The 17,522-nt window shown below is 39.0% G+C and overlaps 1 long non-coding RNA gene across 1 annotated transcript; it reads right to left on the bottom strand.

The window, feature by feature from the left end:
- Window positions 1–8,639: 8,639 nt before the first annotated feature.
- On the bottom strand, window positions 8,640–17,522 carry LOC139763007 (uncharacterized). Its single transcript, XR_011716003.1, has 3 exons — window positions 17,496–17,522; window positions 13,844–13,954; window positions 8,640–8,928 (listed from the first exon to the last, which is right to left on the bottom strand). It is a non-coding gene; the product is annotated as an uncharacterized lncRNA (long non-coding RNA).

Raw genomic sequence — 17,522 nt, 5'->3', positions numbered from 1 at the left:
AGTATTAATGCCACTTTGGGGAGCAAAGGGCAAGAGAATTGCGGTGAGGCATCCAAAATTTAGAGGAAATTGAGGATAATCTAAATCCCTTGGCGTCTTCAAAGCCTTAAGGGAATAGGCATCAAAGGAAGAACAATAAAATTCTTAAAAGGGTGCAGCAATCTGTGTTAAAAAAAAAAAATTAGGTATTAATCCCTTGACGCAGGATAGGAAGAGCTCAAAGGAAAGAATGAAAGACTATGCCACTGGAGCAAGAAAGAATTGCTGACACCAAATTTAGAAAATGAAGATATAATCCTGGGTCTCAGGCTTACAGGATTGGATCTAAGAAAGAACAATTAAGTTACTAAAGACGTAGGGCAAGTCCAACGTCTGTTAAAAAAACAATACGTACTTAATCCTGACGCAAAGGAATTAGAAGGCAAAGAAACTTGAAGCTATATGCATTGGACAAGGCAGAGATTGCGGTGAGGCCAAATTTAGGAAAATTGAGGTATTAATCCTTCTTAAAGCTACGGGGAATATGCATCTAAGAAGAGCAATAAATTTCTAAAGGAAAATTGAAGGATTAATCTAAATCCCCTTTGGCGTCTTCAAAGGCCTTTACAGGGGAATAATGGCATCTAAGGGAAAGAGACAATTAAAAGTTTCTTAAAAGACGTTTAGGGTGCCAAAGTCCAATACAGTTTAAGATGTCATCCAAAATAAAAAAAATAAGTAAAATTACTGTAGTTTAAATCCCCTTTGGCCGCCAAAGGCAATTACAGGGAAAGAGGCAATCAAAGGAAAGAAACATTTGGAAAGCTTACATTTAATGCCACTTTGGGATACAAAGAGGAAGAAATTGCCGTGTGAGGCATCCAAAATTTAGAGGAAAATTGAAGGATAATCTAAATCCCCTTTGGAGTATTCAAAGCTTTAAAGGGGACATTAGGCATCTAAAGGAAAGCAAATTAAAAGTTTACTTAAAAGACGTTTAAGGGTGCCAAGCAATCAGTAGATACAAAAATAAAAAATTACTTATTAACCTTGGACGCAAGATAAGGCTAGAGCAAAGGGAAAACATTTGGAAGCTATATCTTGGACAAAGGCAGAAATGCGTAGGCACAATTAGAGGAATAAGTTAATTCCTGGTCTCAAGCCTTAGGAATGCTAGGGAAGAGACAAAAATTCAAAACCGTTTAGGTGCAGCATCTATCTCAAATAAAAAATATTTATTACCCTTGAGCCAAGGTAATTAACGTTAAGTTTAAATCCCCTTTGGAGCCGCCAAAGGCAATACAGGGGCATAGAGGCATCAAAAGGGAAAGAAACATTTGGAAAGCTTACTTTAATGCCACTTTGGGATGCAAAGGCAAGAGAATTGCGGTGAGGCATCCAAAATTTAGGAAAGGGATTAATCTAAATCCCCTGGCGTTTCAAGCCTTTAAGGGAATATGGATCTAAGGGAAGAGACAATTAAGTTTACTTAAGACGTTTAGGGTGCCAAGTCAATACGTTATTGCTCAAAAATAAAAAAAAATTAACGGTTTATTAATCCCTTGAGCCGCCAAAGGAATTAGGGCATAAGGCATCAAAAGGGAAGAAACATTTGAAAGCTTACTTTAATGCCATTGGGGATGCAAGGCAGAGAATTGCGGTGAGCATCCAAATTAGAGGAATAGATATCTAATCCCTTTGGTCTTCAAAGGCTTTAGGATTGATCTAGAAAGAGCATAAAAGTTCTTAAGACCGTTTAGGCAAGTCCAATCTCATGTTTCAAAAATAAAGAAATACGTTTTTAAACCCCTTTGGAGCCGCAAGCAATACGGGAGAGGCATCAAGGAAGAAAATTGGAAAGCTATTTATGCATTGGGGCAAGGCAGAGATGCGGTGGCTCCAAAAATAGAGAATTAAGGATATCTAACCTTTGGCGTTCAAAGGCCTTTACAGGGGAATAATGCTTAAAGGAAAGAGACAAATAAGTCTTAAAGACGTTAGTGGTCAATCAATACGTTATGATCTCAAAATAAAGGAAATAACGTTATTAAATCCTTTGAGCGCCAAAGCATTACAGGATGAGACAAGAAGAACATTTGGAAGTTACTTATGCTTTGGGACAAAGGGCAAGAATTCGGGAGCATCAAATTAGTGAGGATTAATTAACCTTGTCTCAAGGCCTTAGGAATAAGGACTAAGGAAGAACAATTAAAATTCCTTAAGAGTTAGTGCCAGCATCGTAGTGTCAAATAAAAAAAATAACGTATTATCCTTTGAGCCAGGAATAGGATAGATCAAGGAAAAACTTGGAAAGCTACTATCACTTTGGATAGGGCAGAGATTGCGTGGGCACCTTTAAATGAGAGTGGCATAGAGGCATCAAAAGGGAAAGAAACATTTGGAAAGCTTACTTTAATGCCACTTTGGGGATGCCAAAGAGCAAGAGAATTGCGGTGAGGCATCCAGAAATTTAGAGGAAAATTGAAGGATTAATCTAAATCCCCTTTGGCGTCTTCAAAGGCCTTTACAGGGGAAATACTGGCATCTGAAGGGAAAGAGACAAAATTTAAAAGTTTACTTAAAAGACCGTTTAGGGTGCCAAAGTCCAATACAGTTCATGATGTATCTAAAAATAAAAAGACAAATTAACGGTTTACTTTAAATCCCCTTTGGAGCCGCCAAAGGCAATTACAGGGGCATAGAGGCATCAAAAGGGAAAGAAACATTTGGAAAGCTTAACTTTAATGCCACTTTGGGGATGCAAAGGGCAAGAGAATTGCGGTGAGGCATCCAAAAATTTAGAGGAAAATTGAAGGATTAATCTAAATCCCCTTTGGCGTCTTCAAAGGCCTTTACAGGGGAATAATGGCATCTAAAGGGAAAGAGACAAATTAAAAGTTTCCTTAAAAGACCGTTTAGTGGTGCCAAAGTCCAATACAGTTGCAATGATGTCTTCCAAAAAAAAAAAGAGAAAATTAACTGTTAAGTTTATTAAATCCCCTTTGGAGCCGCCAAAGGCAATTACAGGGGCATAGAGGCATCAAAAGGGAAAGAAACATTTGGAAAGCTTACTTTAATGCCACTTTGGGGATGACAAAGGGCAAGAGAATTGCGGTGAGGCATCCAAAATTTAGAGGAAAATTGAAGGATTAATCTAAATCCCCTTTGGCGTCTTCAAAGCCTTTAAGGGAATAATGGAATCTGAAGGGAAAGAGACAAATTAAAAGTTTACTTAAAGACCGTTTAGGGTGCCAAGTCCAATACAGTTGCATGGTGGCATCCAAAATAAAAACAAATTAACGGTTTACTTTAGATCCCCTTTGGAGCCGCCAAAGGCAATTAGAGTGGCATAGAGGCATCAAAAGGGAAAGAAACATTTGGAAAGCTTACTTTAATGCCACTTTGGGGATGCCAAGGGCAAGAAATTGCGGTGAGGCATCCAAAAATTTAGAGGAAAATTGAAGGATTAATCTAAATCCCCTTTGGCGTCTTCAAAGGCCTTTACAGGGAATACTGGCATTGAAGGGAAAGAGACAATTAAAAGTTTACTTAAAAGACCGTTAGGGTGCCAAAGTCCAATACAGTTATGATGTTCAAAATAAAAGAAAATTAACGGTTATTTAAATCCCCTTTGGAGCCGCCAAGGCAATTACAGGGCATAGAGGCATCAAAAGGGAAAGAACATTGGAAAGCTTACTTTAATGCCACTTTGGGACAAAGGCAGAATTGCGGTGAGCATCAAAAATTAGAGGAAATGAGGATTAATCTAAATCCCTTGGCGTCTTCAAGGCCTTTACAGGGAATATGGCATCTAAAGGAAAGAGACAATAAAGTTTCCTAAAAGACGTTTAGGGTGCCAAAGTCCCATACAGTTATGATGTTTCAAAAATAAAAAGAAAATTAACGTTATTTAAATCCCTTTGGAGCCGCCAAAGGCAATTACAGGGCATAGAGCATCAAAAGGGAAAGAAACATTTGGAAAGCTTACTTTAATGCCACTTTGGGGAGCAAAGGCAAGAGAATTGCGGTGAGGCATCCAAAATTTTAGAGGAAATTGAAGGATTAATCTAAATCCCTTTGGCGTCTTCAAAGGCCTTAAGGGAATATGGATCTAAGGAAAGAGACAAATTAAAAGTTTCTTAAAGACCGTTTAGGGTGCCAAGTCCAATACAGTTGCATGTGGCTCCAAAAATAAAAGAAATTAACGGTTATTTAATCCCTTTGGAGCCGCCAAAGGCAATAAGGGCATAGAGGCATCAAAAGGAAAGAAACATTTGGAAAGCTTACTTTAATGCCACTTTGGGATGCAAAGGCAAGAAATTGCGGTGAGGCATCCAAAAATTTAGAGGAAAATTGAAGATTATCTAAATCCCCTTTGGCGTCTTCAAAGGCCTTTACAGGGAATACTGGCATCTGAAGGGAAAGAGACAAATTCAAAAGTTTACTTAAAAGACCGTTTAGAGGGTGCCAAAGTCCAATACAGTTCATGATGTTATCTAAAAATAAAAAGACAAATTAACGTTTACTTTAAATCCCCTTTGGAGCCGCCAAAGGCAATTACAGGGCATAGAGGCATCAAAAGGGAAAGAAACATTTGGAAAGCTTACTTTAATGCCACTTTGGGGAAGCTAAAGGGCAAGAGAATTGCGGTGAGGCATCCAAAAATTTAGAGGAAAATTGAAGGATTAATCTAAATCCCCTTTGGCGTCTTCAAAGGCCTTTACAGGGGAATAATGGCATCTAAAGGGAAAGAGACAAATTAAAAGTTTCCTTAAAAGACCGTTTAGTGGTGCCAAAGTCCAATACAGTTAATGATGTCTTCCAAAAAAAAAAGAGAAATTAACTGTTAAGTTTAAATCCCCTTTGGAGCCGCCAAAGGCAATTCAGGGGCATAGAGGCATCAAAAGGGAAAGAAACATTTGGAAAGCTTACTTAATGCCACTTTGGGGATCAAAGGGCAAGAGAATTGCGGTGAGGCATCCAAAAATTTAGAGGAAAATTGAAGGATTAATCTAAATCCCCTTTGGCGTCTTCAAAGGCCTTTACAGGGAATACTGGCATCTAAAGGGAAAGAGACAATTAAAAAGTTTACTTAAAAGACCGTTTAGGGTGCCAAAGTCCAATACAGTTACATGATGCTTCCAAAAATAAAAAACAAATTAACGGTTTATTTAAAATCCCCTTTGGAGCCGCCAAAGGCAATTACAGAGGCATAGAGGCATCAAAGGGAAAGAAACATTTGGAAAGCTTACTTTAATGCCACTTTGGGGATGCCAAGGGCAAGAGAATTGCGGTGAGGCATCCAAAAATTTAGAGGAAAATTGAAGGATTAATCTAAATCCCCTTTGGCGTCTTCAAAGGCCTTTACAGGGAATAATGGCATCTGAAGGGAAAGAGACAATTTAAAAGTTTACTTAAAAGACCGTTTAGGGTGCCAAAGTCCAATACAGTTACATGATGTTATCTAAAAAATAAAAGAAAAATTAACGGTTTACTTTAAATCCCCTTTGGAGCCGCCAAAGGCAATTACAGGGCATAGAGGCATCAAAAGGGAGAGAAACATTTGGAAAGCTTAACTTAATGCCACTTTTGGGGAAGCAAAGGGCAAGAGAATTGCGGTGAGGCATCCAAAAATTTAGAGGAAAATTGAAGGATTAATCTAAATCCCCTTTGGCGTCTTCAAAGCCTTTAAGGGGAATATGGCATCTAAAGGGAAAGAGACAATTAAAAGTTTCTTAAAAGACCGTTTAGTGGTGCCAAAGTCCAATACAGTTGCATGATGTCTTCCAAAAATAAAAAAAAATTAACTGTTAATTTAAATCCCCTTTGGAGCCGCCAAAGGCAATTAAGGGGCATAGAGGCATCAAAAGGGAAAGAAACATTTGGAAAGCTTACTTTAATGCCACTTTGGGGATGCCAAAGGGCAAGAGAATTGCGGTGAGGCATCCAAAAATTTAGAGGAAAATTGAAGGATTAATCTAAATCCCCTTTGGCGTCTTCAAAGGCCTTTACGAGGGAATACTGGCATCTGAAGGGAAAGAGACAATTAAAAGTTTACTTAAAAGACCGTTTAGGGTGCCAAAGTCCAATACAGTTGCATGATGTCATCCAAAAATAAAAAGACAAATTAACGGTTTACTTTAAATCCCCTTTGGAGCCGCCAAAGGCAATTACAGGGCATAGAGGCATCAAAAGGGAAAGAAACATTTGGAAAGCTTACTTTAATGCCACTTTGGGGATGCAAAGGGCAAGAGAATTGCGGTGAGGCATCCAAAAATTTAGAGGAAAATTGAAGGATTAATCTAAATCCCCTTTGGCGTCTTCAAAGGCCTTTACAGGGGAATACTGGCATCTGAAAGGGAAAGAGACAAATTAAAAGTTTACTTAAAAGACCGTTTAGGGTGCCAAAGTCCAATACAGTTGCATGATGTCATCCAAAAATAAAAAGACAAATTAACGTTTATTTAAATCCCCTTTGGAGCCGCCAAAGGCAATTACAGGGCATAGAGGCATCAAAAGGGAAAGAAACATTTGGAAAGCTTACTTTAATGCCACTTTGGGGATGCAAAGGGCAAGAGAATTGCGGTGAGGCATCCAAAAATTTAGAGGAAAATTGAAGGATTAATCTAAATCCCCTTTGGCGTCTTCAAAGGCCTTTACAGGGGAATAATGGCATCTGAAGGGAAAGAGACAAATTAAAAGTTTACTTAAAAGACCGTTTAGGGTGCCAAAGTCCAATACAGTTGCATGATGTCTTCCAAAAATAAAAGACAAATTAACGTTAATTTAAATCCCCTTTGGAGCCGCCAAAGGCAATTACAGGGGCATAGAGGCATCAAAAGGGAAAGAAACATTTGGAAAGCTTACTTTAATGCCACTTTGGGGATAGCAAGGGCAAGAGAATTGCGGTGAGGCATCCAAAAATTTAGAGGAAAATTGAAGGATTAATCTAAATCCCCTTTGGCGTCCCCTTTGGCGTCTTCAAAGGCCTTTACAGGGAATAATGGCATCTAAGGGAAAGAGACAAATTAAAAGTTTACTTAAAAGACCGTTTAGGGTGCCAAAGTCCAATACAGTTACATGATGTCTTCCAAAAATAAAAGACAAATTAACGTTACTTTAAATCCCCTTTGGAGCCGCCAAAGGCAATTACAGGGGCATAGAGGCATCAAAAGGGAAAGAAACATTTGGAAAGCTTACTTAATGCCACTTTGGGGATGCAAAGGCAAGAGAATTGCGGTGAGGCATCCAAAATTTAGAGGAAATTGAAGGATTAATCTAAATCCCCTTTGGCGTCTTCAAAGGCCTTTACAGGGGAATACTGATCTGAAGGAAAGAGGACAATTAAAAGTTTACTTAAAAGACCGTTTAGGGTGCCAAAGTCCAATACAGTTAGCATGATGTCATCCAAAAATAAAAAGACAAATTAACGGTTTAATTTAAATCCCCTTTGGAGCCGCCAAAGGCAATACAGGGCATAGAGGCATCAAAAGGGAAAGAAACATTTGGAAAGCTTACTTTAATGCCACTTTGGGGATGCCAAAGGGCAAGAGAATTGCGGTGAGGCATCCAAAATTTAGAGGAAAATTGAAGGATTAATCTAAATCCCCTTTGGCGTCTTCAAAGGCCTTTACAGGGGAATATGGCATCTAAAGGGAAAGAGACAAATTAAAAGTTTACTTAAAGAACCGTTTAGTGGTGCCAAAGTCCAATACAGTTAAATGATGTCTTCCAAAAATAAAAAGAGAAATTAACTGTTTACATTTAAATCCCCTTTGGAGCCGCCAAAGGCAATTACAGGGGCATAGAGGCATCAAAAGGGAAAGAAACATTTGGAAAGCTTACTTTAATGCCACTTTGGGGATGCAAAGGGCAAGAGAATTGCGGTGAGGCATCCAAAAATTTAGAGGAAAATTGAAGGATTAATCTAAATCCCCTTTGGCGTCTTCAAAGGCCTTTACAGGGGAATAATGGCATCTAAGGGAAAGAGACAATTAAAAGTTTACTTAAAAGACCGTTTAGGGTGCCAAAGTCCAATACAGTTAGCATGATGTCTTCCAAAAATAAAAAGAAAATTAACGTTAAGTTTAAATCCCCTTTGGAGCCGCCAAAGGCAATTACAGGGCATAGAGGCATCAAAAGGGAAAGAAACATTTGGAAAGCTTACTTAATGCCACTTTGGGGATGCCAAAGGGCAAGAGAATTGCGGTGAGGCATCCAAAATTTAGAGGAAAATTGAAGGATTAATCTAAATCCCCTTTGGCGTCTTCAAAGGCCTTTACAGGGGAATACTGGCATCTGAAGGGAAAGAGACAATTTAAAAGTTTACTTAAAGACCGTTTAAGGGTGCCAAAGTCCAATACAGTTGCATGAGTGCATCCAAAAATAAAAGACAAATTAACGGTTTACTTTAAATCCCCTTTGGAGCCGCCAAAGGTAATTACAGGGGCATAGAGGCATCAAAAGGGAAAGAAACATTTGGAAAGCTTACTTTAATGCCACTTTGGGGATGCAAAGGGCAAGAGAATTGCGGTGAGGCATCCAAAAATTTAGAGGAAAATTGAAGGATTAATCTAAATCCCCTTTGGCGTCTTCAAAGGCCTTTACAGGGGAATAATGGCATCTAAAGGGAAAGAGACAAATTAAAAGTTTCTTAAAAGACCGTTTAGTGGTGCCAAAGTCCAATACAGTTAAATGATGTCTTCCAAAAATAAAAAGAGAAATTAACTGTTAAGTTTAAATCCCCTTTGGAGCCGCCAAAGGCAATCACAGGGGCATAGAGGCATCAAAAGGGAAAGAAACATTTGGAAAGCTTACTTTAATGCCACTTTGGGGATGACAAAGGGCAAGAGAATTGCGGTGAGGCATCCAAAATTTAGAGGAAAATTGAAGGATTAATCTAAATCCCCTTTGGCGTCTTCAAAAGCCTTTAGAGCGGAATACTGGAATCTGAAGGGAAAGAGACAATTCAAAAGTTTACTTATAAGACCGTTTAGGGGTGCCAAGGTCCAATACAGTTGCATGGTGGCATCCAAAAATAAAAAACAAATTAACGGTTTACTTTAGATCCCCTTTGGAGCCGCCAAAGGTAATTAGAGTGGCATAGAGGCATCAAAAGGGAAAGAAACATTTGGAAAGCTTACTTTAATGCCACTTTGGGGATGCCAAGGAGCAAGAGAATTGCGGTGAGGCATCCAAAAATTTAGAGGAAAATTGAAGGATTAATCTAAATCCCCTTTGGCGTCTTCAAAGGCCTTTACAGGGGAATACTGGCATCTGAAGGGAAAGAGACAATTTAAAAGTTTACTTAAAAGACCGTTTAAGGGTGCCAAAGTCCAATACAGTTACATGATGTTATCTAAAATAAATAGACAAATTAACTGTTAAGTTTAAATCCCCTTGGAGCCGCCAAAGGCAATTACAGGGCATAGAGGCATCAAAAGGGAAAGAAGCATTTGGAAAGCTTACTTTAATGCCACTTTGGGGATGCCAAAGGGCAAGAGAATTGCGGTGAGGCATCCAAAAATTTAGAGGAAAATTGAAGGATTAATCTAAATCCCCTTTGGCGTCTTCAAAGGCCTTTACAGGGGAATAATGGCATCTAAAGGGAAAGAGACAAATTAAAAGTTTCCTTAAAAGACCGTTTAGTGGTGCCAAAGTCCAATACAGTTAAATGATGTCTTCCAAAAATAAAAAGAGAAATTAACTGTTAAGTTTAAATCCCCTTTGGAGCCGCCAAAGGCAATCACAGGGGCATAGAGGCATCAAAGGGAAAGAAACATTTGGAAAGCTTACTTAATGCCACTTTGGGGATGACAAAGGGCAAGAGAATTGCGGTGAGGCATCCAAAAATTTAGAGGAAAATTGAAGGATTAATCTAAATCCCCTTTGGCGTCTTCAAAGCCTTTAGAGGGAATACTGGCATCTGAAGGGAAAGAGACAATTCAAAAGTTTACTTAAAAGACCGTTTAGGGTGCCAAAGTCCAATACAGTTGCATGATGTCTTCCAAAAATAAAAAGAAATTAACGGTTTACTTTAAATCCCCTTTGGAGCCGCCAAAGGCAATTACAGGGCATAGAGGCATCAAAAGGGAAAGAAACATTTGGAAAGCTTACTTTAATGCCACTTTGGGGATGCAAAGGGCAAAGAATTGCGGTGAGGCATCCAAAAATTTAGAGGAAAATTGAAGGATTAAATCTTAAATCCCCTTTGGCATCTTCAAAGCCATTACAGGGGAATAACTGGCATCTAAGGGAAAGAGACAATTCAAATTTACTTAAAGACCGTTTAGGGTGCCAAATCCAATACAGTTGCATGATGCCTTCACAAATAAAAAGAGACAATTAACGGTTATTAAATCCCCTTTGAGCCGCCAAAGGCAATTACAGGGCATAGAGGCATCAAAAGGGAAAGAAACATTTGGAAAGCTTACTTTATGCCACTTGGGATGCCAAGGGCAAGAGAATTGCGGTGAGGCATCCAAAATTAGAGGAAAATGAAGGATTAATCTAATCCCTTGCGTCTTCAAAGGCCTTTAAGGGAATAATGGCATCTAAGGAAAGAGACAATTAAAAGTTTCTTAAAAGACCGTTTAGGGTGCCAAAGTCCAAACAGTTAATGATGTCAAAAATAAAGAAAATTAACGTTATTTAAATCCCCTTGGAGCCGCAAAGGAATTAAGGCATAGAGCATCAAAAGGGAAAAACATTTGAAGCTATTTAATGCCATTTGGGGATCAAAGGGCAAGAGAATTGCGTGAGGCATCCAAAATTAGAGAAATTGAAGGATAATCTAAATCCCCTTGGTCTCAAAGCCTTTAAGGGAAATGGATCTGAAGGAAAGAGACATAAAGTTTCTTAAAGACCGTTTAGGGTGCCAAGTCCAATACAGTTCAGATGCTCCAAAAATAAAAAAAAATACGGTTTATTTAAATCCCCTTGAGCCGCCAAGGAATAAGGGCATAGAGGCATCAAAGGAAGAAACATTGGAAGCTTACTTAATGCCATTGGGGAGCAAAGGCAAGAGATTGCGGTGAGCATCCAAAAATTAGAGGAAATTGAAGGATAATCTAAATCCCTTTGGCGTCTCAAAGGCTTAAGGAAAGCATAGGGAAAGAGCAATAAAAGTTTCTAAAAGACTTGGGTGCCAGCCATACAGTTTGATCAAAAAAAAAAAAATTAACTTATTAACCCTTGGAGCCGCCAAAGCAATTAAGGGCATAGGCACAAGGAAAGAAACATTTGGAAAGCTTACTTTAATGCCACTTTGGGGATGCCAAAGGGCAAGAGAATTGCGGTGAGGCATCCAAAAATTTAGAGGAAAATTGAAGGATTAATCTAAATCCCCTTTGGCGTCTTCAAAGGCCTTTACAGGGAATAATGGCATCTGAAGGGAAAGAGACAATTCAAAAGTTTACTTAAAAGACCGTTTAGGGTGCCAAAGTCCAATACAGTTGCAATGTGCATCCAAAAATAAAAAAAAATTAAGGTTTACTTTAAATCCCCTTTGGAGCCGCCAAAGGAATAAGGGCATAGAGGCATCAAAAGGGAAAGAAACATTTGGAAAGCTTACTTTAAATGCCACTTTGGGGATGCCAAGGAGCAAGAGAATTGCGGTGAGGCATCCAAAAATTTAGAGGAAAATTGAAGGATTAATCTAAATCCCCTTTGGCGTCTTCAAAGGCCTTTACAGGGGAATACTGGCATCTGAAGGGAAAGAGACAAATTAAAAGTTTACTTAAAAGACCGTTTAGTGGTGCCAAAGTCCAATACAGTTAAATGATGTCTTCCAAAAATAAAAAGAGAAATTAACTGTTAAGTTTAAATCCCCTTTGGAGCCGCCAAAGGCAATCACAGGGCATAGAGGCATCAAAAGGGAAAGAAACATTTGGAAAGCTTACTTAATGCCACTTTGGGGATGACAAAGGGCAAGAGAATTGCGGTGAGGCATCCAAAATTTAGAGGAAAATTGAAGGATTAATCTAAATCCCCTTTGGCGTCTTCAAAGGCCTTTAGAGCGGAATACTGGATCTGAAGGGAAAGAGACAATTCAAAAGTTTACTTAAAAGACCGTTTAGGGGTGCCAAAGGTCCAATACAGTTGCATGTGGCATCCAAAAATAAAACAACAAATTAACGGTTTACTTTAGATCCCCTTTGGAGCCGCCAAAGGTAATTAGCAGGGCATAGAGGCATCAAAAGGGAAAGAAACATTTGGAAAGCTTACTTTAATGCCACTTTGGGGATGCCAAGGGCAAGAGAATTGCGGTGAGGCATCCAAAAATTTAGAGGAAAATTGAAGGATTAATCTAAATCCCCTTTGGCGTCTTCAAAGGCCTTTACAGGGGAATACTGGCATCTGAAGGGAAAGAGACAATTTAAAAGTTTACTTAAAAGACCGTTTAAGGGTGCCAAAGTCCAATACAGTTACATGATGTTATCCAAAAATAAAATAGAAAAATTAACGGTTTAACTTTAAAATCCCCTTTGGAGCCGCCAAAGGCAATTACAGGGCATAGAGGCATCAAAAGGGAAAGAAACATTTGGAAAGCTTAATTTAATGCCATTTTGGGGAAGCAAAGGGCAAGAGAATTGCGGTGAGGCATCCAAAAATTTAGAGGAAAATTGAAGGATTAATCTAAATCCCCTTTGGCGTCTTCAAAGGCCTTTACAGGGGAATAATGGCATCTAAAGGGAAAGAGACAATTAAAAGTTTCCTTAAAAGACCGTTTAGGGTGCCAAAGTCCAATACAGTTGCATGATGCCTTCCAAAAATAAAAAGAGAAATTAACTGTTTAAGTTTAAATCCCCTTTGGAGCCGCCAAAGGCAATTACAGGGGCATAGAGGCATCAAAAGGGAAAGAAGCATTTGGAAAGCTTACTTTAATGCCACTTTGGGGATGCCAAAGGGCAAGAGAATTGCGGTGAGGCATCCAAAAATTTAGAGGAAAATTGAAGGATTAATCTAAATCCCCTTTGGCGTCTTCAAAGGCCTTTACAGGGGAATAATGGCATCTAAACTGGCATCTGAAGGGAAAGAGACAATTAAAAGTTTACTTAAAAGACCGTTTAAGGGTGCCAAAGTCCAATACAGTTGCATGATGTCATCAAAATAAAAAGACAAATTAACGTTTACTTTAAATCCCCTTTGGAGCCGCCAAAGGCAATTACAGGAGCATAGAGGCATCAAAAGGGAGAGAAACATTTGGAAAGCTTAATTTAATGCCATTTTGGGGAGCTAAAGGGCAAGAGAATTGCGGTGAGGCATCCAAAAATTTAGAGGAAAATTGAAGGATTAATCTAAATCCCTTTGGCGTCTTCAAAGGCCTTTACAGGGGAATAATGGCATCTAAAGGGAAAGAGACAAATTAAAAGTTTCCTTAAAAGACCGTTTAGTGGTGCCAAAGTCCAATACAGTTAAATGATGTCTTCCAAAATAAAAAGAGAAATTAACTGTTAAGTTTAAATCCCCTTTGGAGCCGCCAAAGGCAATTACAGGGGCATAGAGGCATCAAAAGGGAAAGAAACATTTGGAAAGCTTACTTTAATGCCACTTTGGGGATGCAAAGGGCAAGAGAATTGCGGTGAGGCATCCAAAATTTAGAGGAAAATTGAAGGATTAATCTAAACCCTTTGGCGTCTTCAAAGGCCTTTACAGGGGAATAATGGCATCTAAAGGGAAAGAGACAAATTAAAAGTTTCCTTAAAAGACCGTTTAGTGGTGCCAAAGTCCAATACAGTTAATGATGTCTTCCAAAAATAAAAAGAGAAATTAACTGTTAAGTTTAAATCCCCTTTGGAGCCGCCAAAGGCAATTACAGGGGCATAGAGGCATCAAAAGGGAAAGAAACATTTGGAAAGCTTACTTTAATGCCACTTTGGGGATGACAAAGGGCAAGAGAATTGCGGTGAGGCATCCAAAAATTTAGAGGAAAATTGAAGGATTAATCTAAATCCCCTTTGGCGTCTTCAAAGGCCTTTACAGGGAATATGGCATCTGAAGGGAAAGAGACAAATTAAAAGTTTACTTAAAAGACCGTTTAGGGGTGCCAAGTCCAATACAGTTACATGATGTCTTCCAAAATAAAAGAAAATTAACGGTTACTTTAATCCCCTTTGGAGCCGCCAAGGCAATACGGGGCATAGAGGCATCAAAAGGGAAAGAAACATTTGGAAAGCTTACTTTAATGCCACTTTGGGGATGCAAAGGGCAAGAGAATTGCGGTGAGGCATCCAAAAATTTAGAGGAAAATTGAAGGATTAATCTAAATCCCCTTTGGCGTCTTCAAAGGCCTTTACAGGGGAATACTGGCATCTGAAGGGAAAGAGACAATTAAAAGTTTACTTAAAGACCGTTTAGGGTGCCAAGTCCAATACAGTTGCATGTGCATCCAAAATAAAAAGACAAATTAACGGTTTACTTTAATCCCCTTTGGAGCCGCCAAAGGCAATTACAGGGCATAGAGGCATCAAAAGGGAAAGAAATTTGGAAAGCTTACTTTAATGCCCTTTGGGGATGCCAAAGGGCAAGAGAATTGCGGTGAGGCATCCAAAATTTAGAGGAAAATTGAAGGATTAATCTAAATCCCCTTTGGCGTCTTCAAAGGCCTTTACAGGGGAATAATGGCATCTAAAGGGAAAGAGACAATTAAAAGTTTCCTTAAAAGACCGTTTAGTGGTGCCAAAGTCCAATACAGTTAAATGATGTCTTCCAAAAATAAAAAGAAATTAACGTTATTTTAAATCCCTTTGGAGCGCCAAAGGCAATTACAGGGGCATAGAGGCATCAAAAGGGAAAGAAACATTTGGAAAGCTTACTTTAATGCCACTTTGGGGATGCAAAGGGCAAGAGAATTGCGGTGAGGCATCCAAAAATTTAGAGGAAAATTGAAGGATTAATCTAAATCCCCTTTGGCGTCTTCAAAGGCCTTTACAGGGGAATACTGGCATCTGAAGGGAAAGAGACAATTTAAAAGTTTACTTAAAAGACCGTTTAGGGGTGCCAAGTCCAATACAGTTGCATGATGTCTCCAAAAATAAAAAGAGAAATTAACGGTTACTTTAAATCCCCTTTGGAGCCGCAAAGGCAATTACAGGGCATAGAGGCATCAAAAGGGAAAGAAACATTTGGAAAGCTTACTTTAATGCCACTTTGGGGATGCAAAGGGCAAGAGAATTGCGGTGAGGCATCCAAAATTTAGAGGAAAATTGAAGGATTAATCTAAATCCCTTTGGCGTCTTCAAAGGCCTTTACAGGGGAATATGGCATCTGAAGGGAAAGGAGACAATTTAAAGTTTCCTTAAAAGACGTTTAGTGGGTGCCAAAGTCCAATACAGTTGCATGATGTTACCAAAATAAAAAGAAAATTAACGGTTTAGTTTAAATCCCCTTTGGAGCCGCCAAAGGCAATTACAGGGGCATAGAGGCATCAAAAGGGAAGAAACATTTGGAAAGCTTACTTTAATGCCACTTTGGGGATGCAAAGGGCAAGAGAATTGCGGTGAGGCATCCAAAAATTTAGAGGAAAATTGAAGGATTAATCTAAATCCCTTTGGCGTCTTCAAAGGCCTTTACAGGGGAATAATGGCATCTAAGGGAAAGAGACAAATTAAAAGTTTCCTTAAAAGACCGTTTAGTGGTGCCAAAGTCCAATACAGTTGCATGATGTCTTCCAAAAATAAAAAGAAATTAACGTTAAGTTTAAATCCCCTTTGGAGCCGCCAAAGGCAATTACAGGGGCATAGAGGCATCAAAAGGGAAAGAAACATTTGGAAAGCTTACTTTAATGCCACTTTGGGGATGCCAAAGGGCAAGAGAATTGCGGTGAGGCATCCAAAAATTTAGAGGAAAATTGAAGGATTAATCTAAATCCCCTTTGGCGTCTTCAAAGCCTTTACAGGGGAATACTGGCATCTAAAGGGAAAGAGACAATTTAAAAGTTTACTTAAAAGACCGTTTAGGGTGCCAAAGTCCAATACAGTTACATGATGTTTCCAAAAATAAAAGAAAATTAACGGTTAATTTTAAATCCCCTTTGGAGCCGCCAAAGGCAATTACAGGGGCATAGAGGCATCAAAAGGGAAAGAAACATTTGGAAAGCTTACTTTAATGCCACTTTGGGGATGCAAAGGGCAAGAGAATTGCGTGAGGCATCCAAAATTTAGAGGAAAATTGAAGGATTAATCTAAATCCCCTTTGGCGTCTTCAAAGGCCTTTACAGGGGAATACTGGCATCTGAAGGGAAAGAGACAATTAAAAGTTTACTTAAAAGACCGTTTAGGGGTGCCAAAGTCCAATACAGTTCATGATGTCATCCAAAAATAAAAAGACAAATTAACGGTTTACTTTAAATCCCCTTTGGAGCCGCCAAAGGCAATTACAGGGGCATAGAGGCATCAAAAGGGAAAGAAACATTTGGAAAGCTTACTTAATGCCACTTTGGGGAGCTAAAGGGCAAGAGAATTGCGGTGAGGCATCCAAAAATTTAGAGGAAAATTGAAGGATTAATCTAAATCCCCTTTGGCGTCTTCAAAGGCCTTTACAGGGGAATACTGGCATCTAAAGGGAAAGAGACAAATTAAAAGTTTCCTTAAAAGACCGTTTAGGGTGCCAAAGTCCAATACAGTTGCATGATGTCATCCAAAATAAAAAGAGAAATTAACGGTTAAGTTTAAATCCCCTTTGGAGCCGCCAAAGGCAATTACAGGGGCATAGAGGCATCAAAAGGGAAAGAAACATTTGGAAAGCTTACTTTAATGCCACTTTGGGGATGCCAAAGGGCAAGAGAATTGCGGTGAGGCATCCAAAAATTTAGAGGAAAATTGAAGGATTAATCTAAATCCCCTTTGGCGTCTTCAAAGGCCTTTACAGGGGAATACTGGCATCTGAAGGGAAAGAGACAAATTAAAAGTTTACCTTAAAAGACCGTTTAGGGGTGCCAAAGTCCAATACAGTTACATGATGTCTTCCAAAAATAAAAAGACAAATTAACGGTTTACTTTAAATCCCCTTTGGAGCCGCCAAAGGCAATTACAGTGGCATAGAGGCATCAAAAGGGAAAGAAACATTTGGAAAGCTTACTTTAATGCCACTTTGGGGATGCAAAGGGCAAGAGAATTGCGGTGAGGCATCCAAAAATTTAGAGGAAAATTGAAGGATTAATCTAAATCCCCTTTGGCGTCTTCAAAGGCCTTTACAGGGGAATAATGGCATCTAAAGGGAAAGAGACAAATTAAAAGTTTCCTTAAAAGACCGTTTAGTGGTGCCAAAGTCCAATACAGTTAAATGATGTCTTCCAAAAATAAAAAGAGAAATTAACTGTTAAGTTTAAATCCCCTTTGGAGCCGCCAAAGGCAATCACAGGGGCATAGAGGCATCAAAAGGGAAAGAAACATTTGGAAAGCTTACCTTAATGCCACTTTGGGGATGACAAAGGGCAAGAGAATTGCGGTGAGGCATCCAAAAATTTTAGAGGAAAATTGAAGGATTAATCTAAATCCCCTTTGGCGTCTTCAAACCTTTAGAGCGGAATACTGGAATCTGAA

This window comes from Panulirus ornatus, chromosome 45, assembly GCF_036320965.1.
Source record: "Panulirus ornatus isolate Po-2019 chromosome 45, ASM3632096v1, whole genome shotgun sequence".
Classification (NCBI taxonomy): domain Eukaryota; kingdom Metazoa; phylum Arthropoda; class Malacostraca; order Decapoda; family Palinuridae; genus Panulirus; species Panulirus ornatus.
Note: the sequence above shows the minus strand (reverse complement) of the source record. Positions and strands in the feature narration are given on the sequence as shown.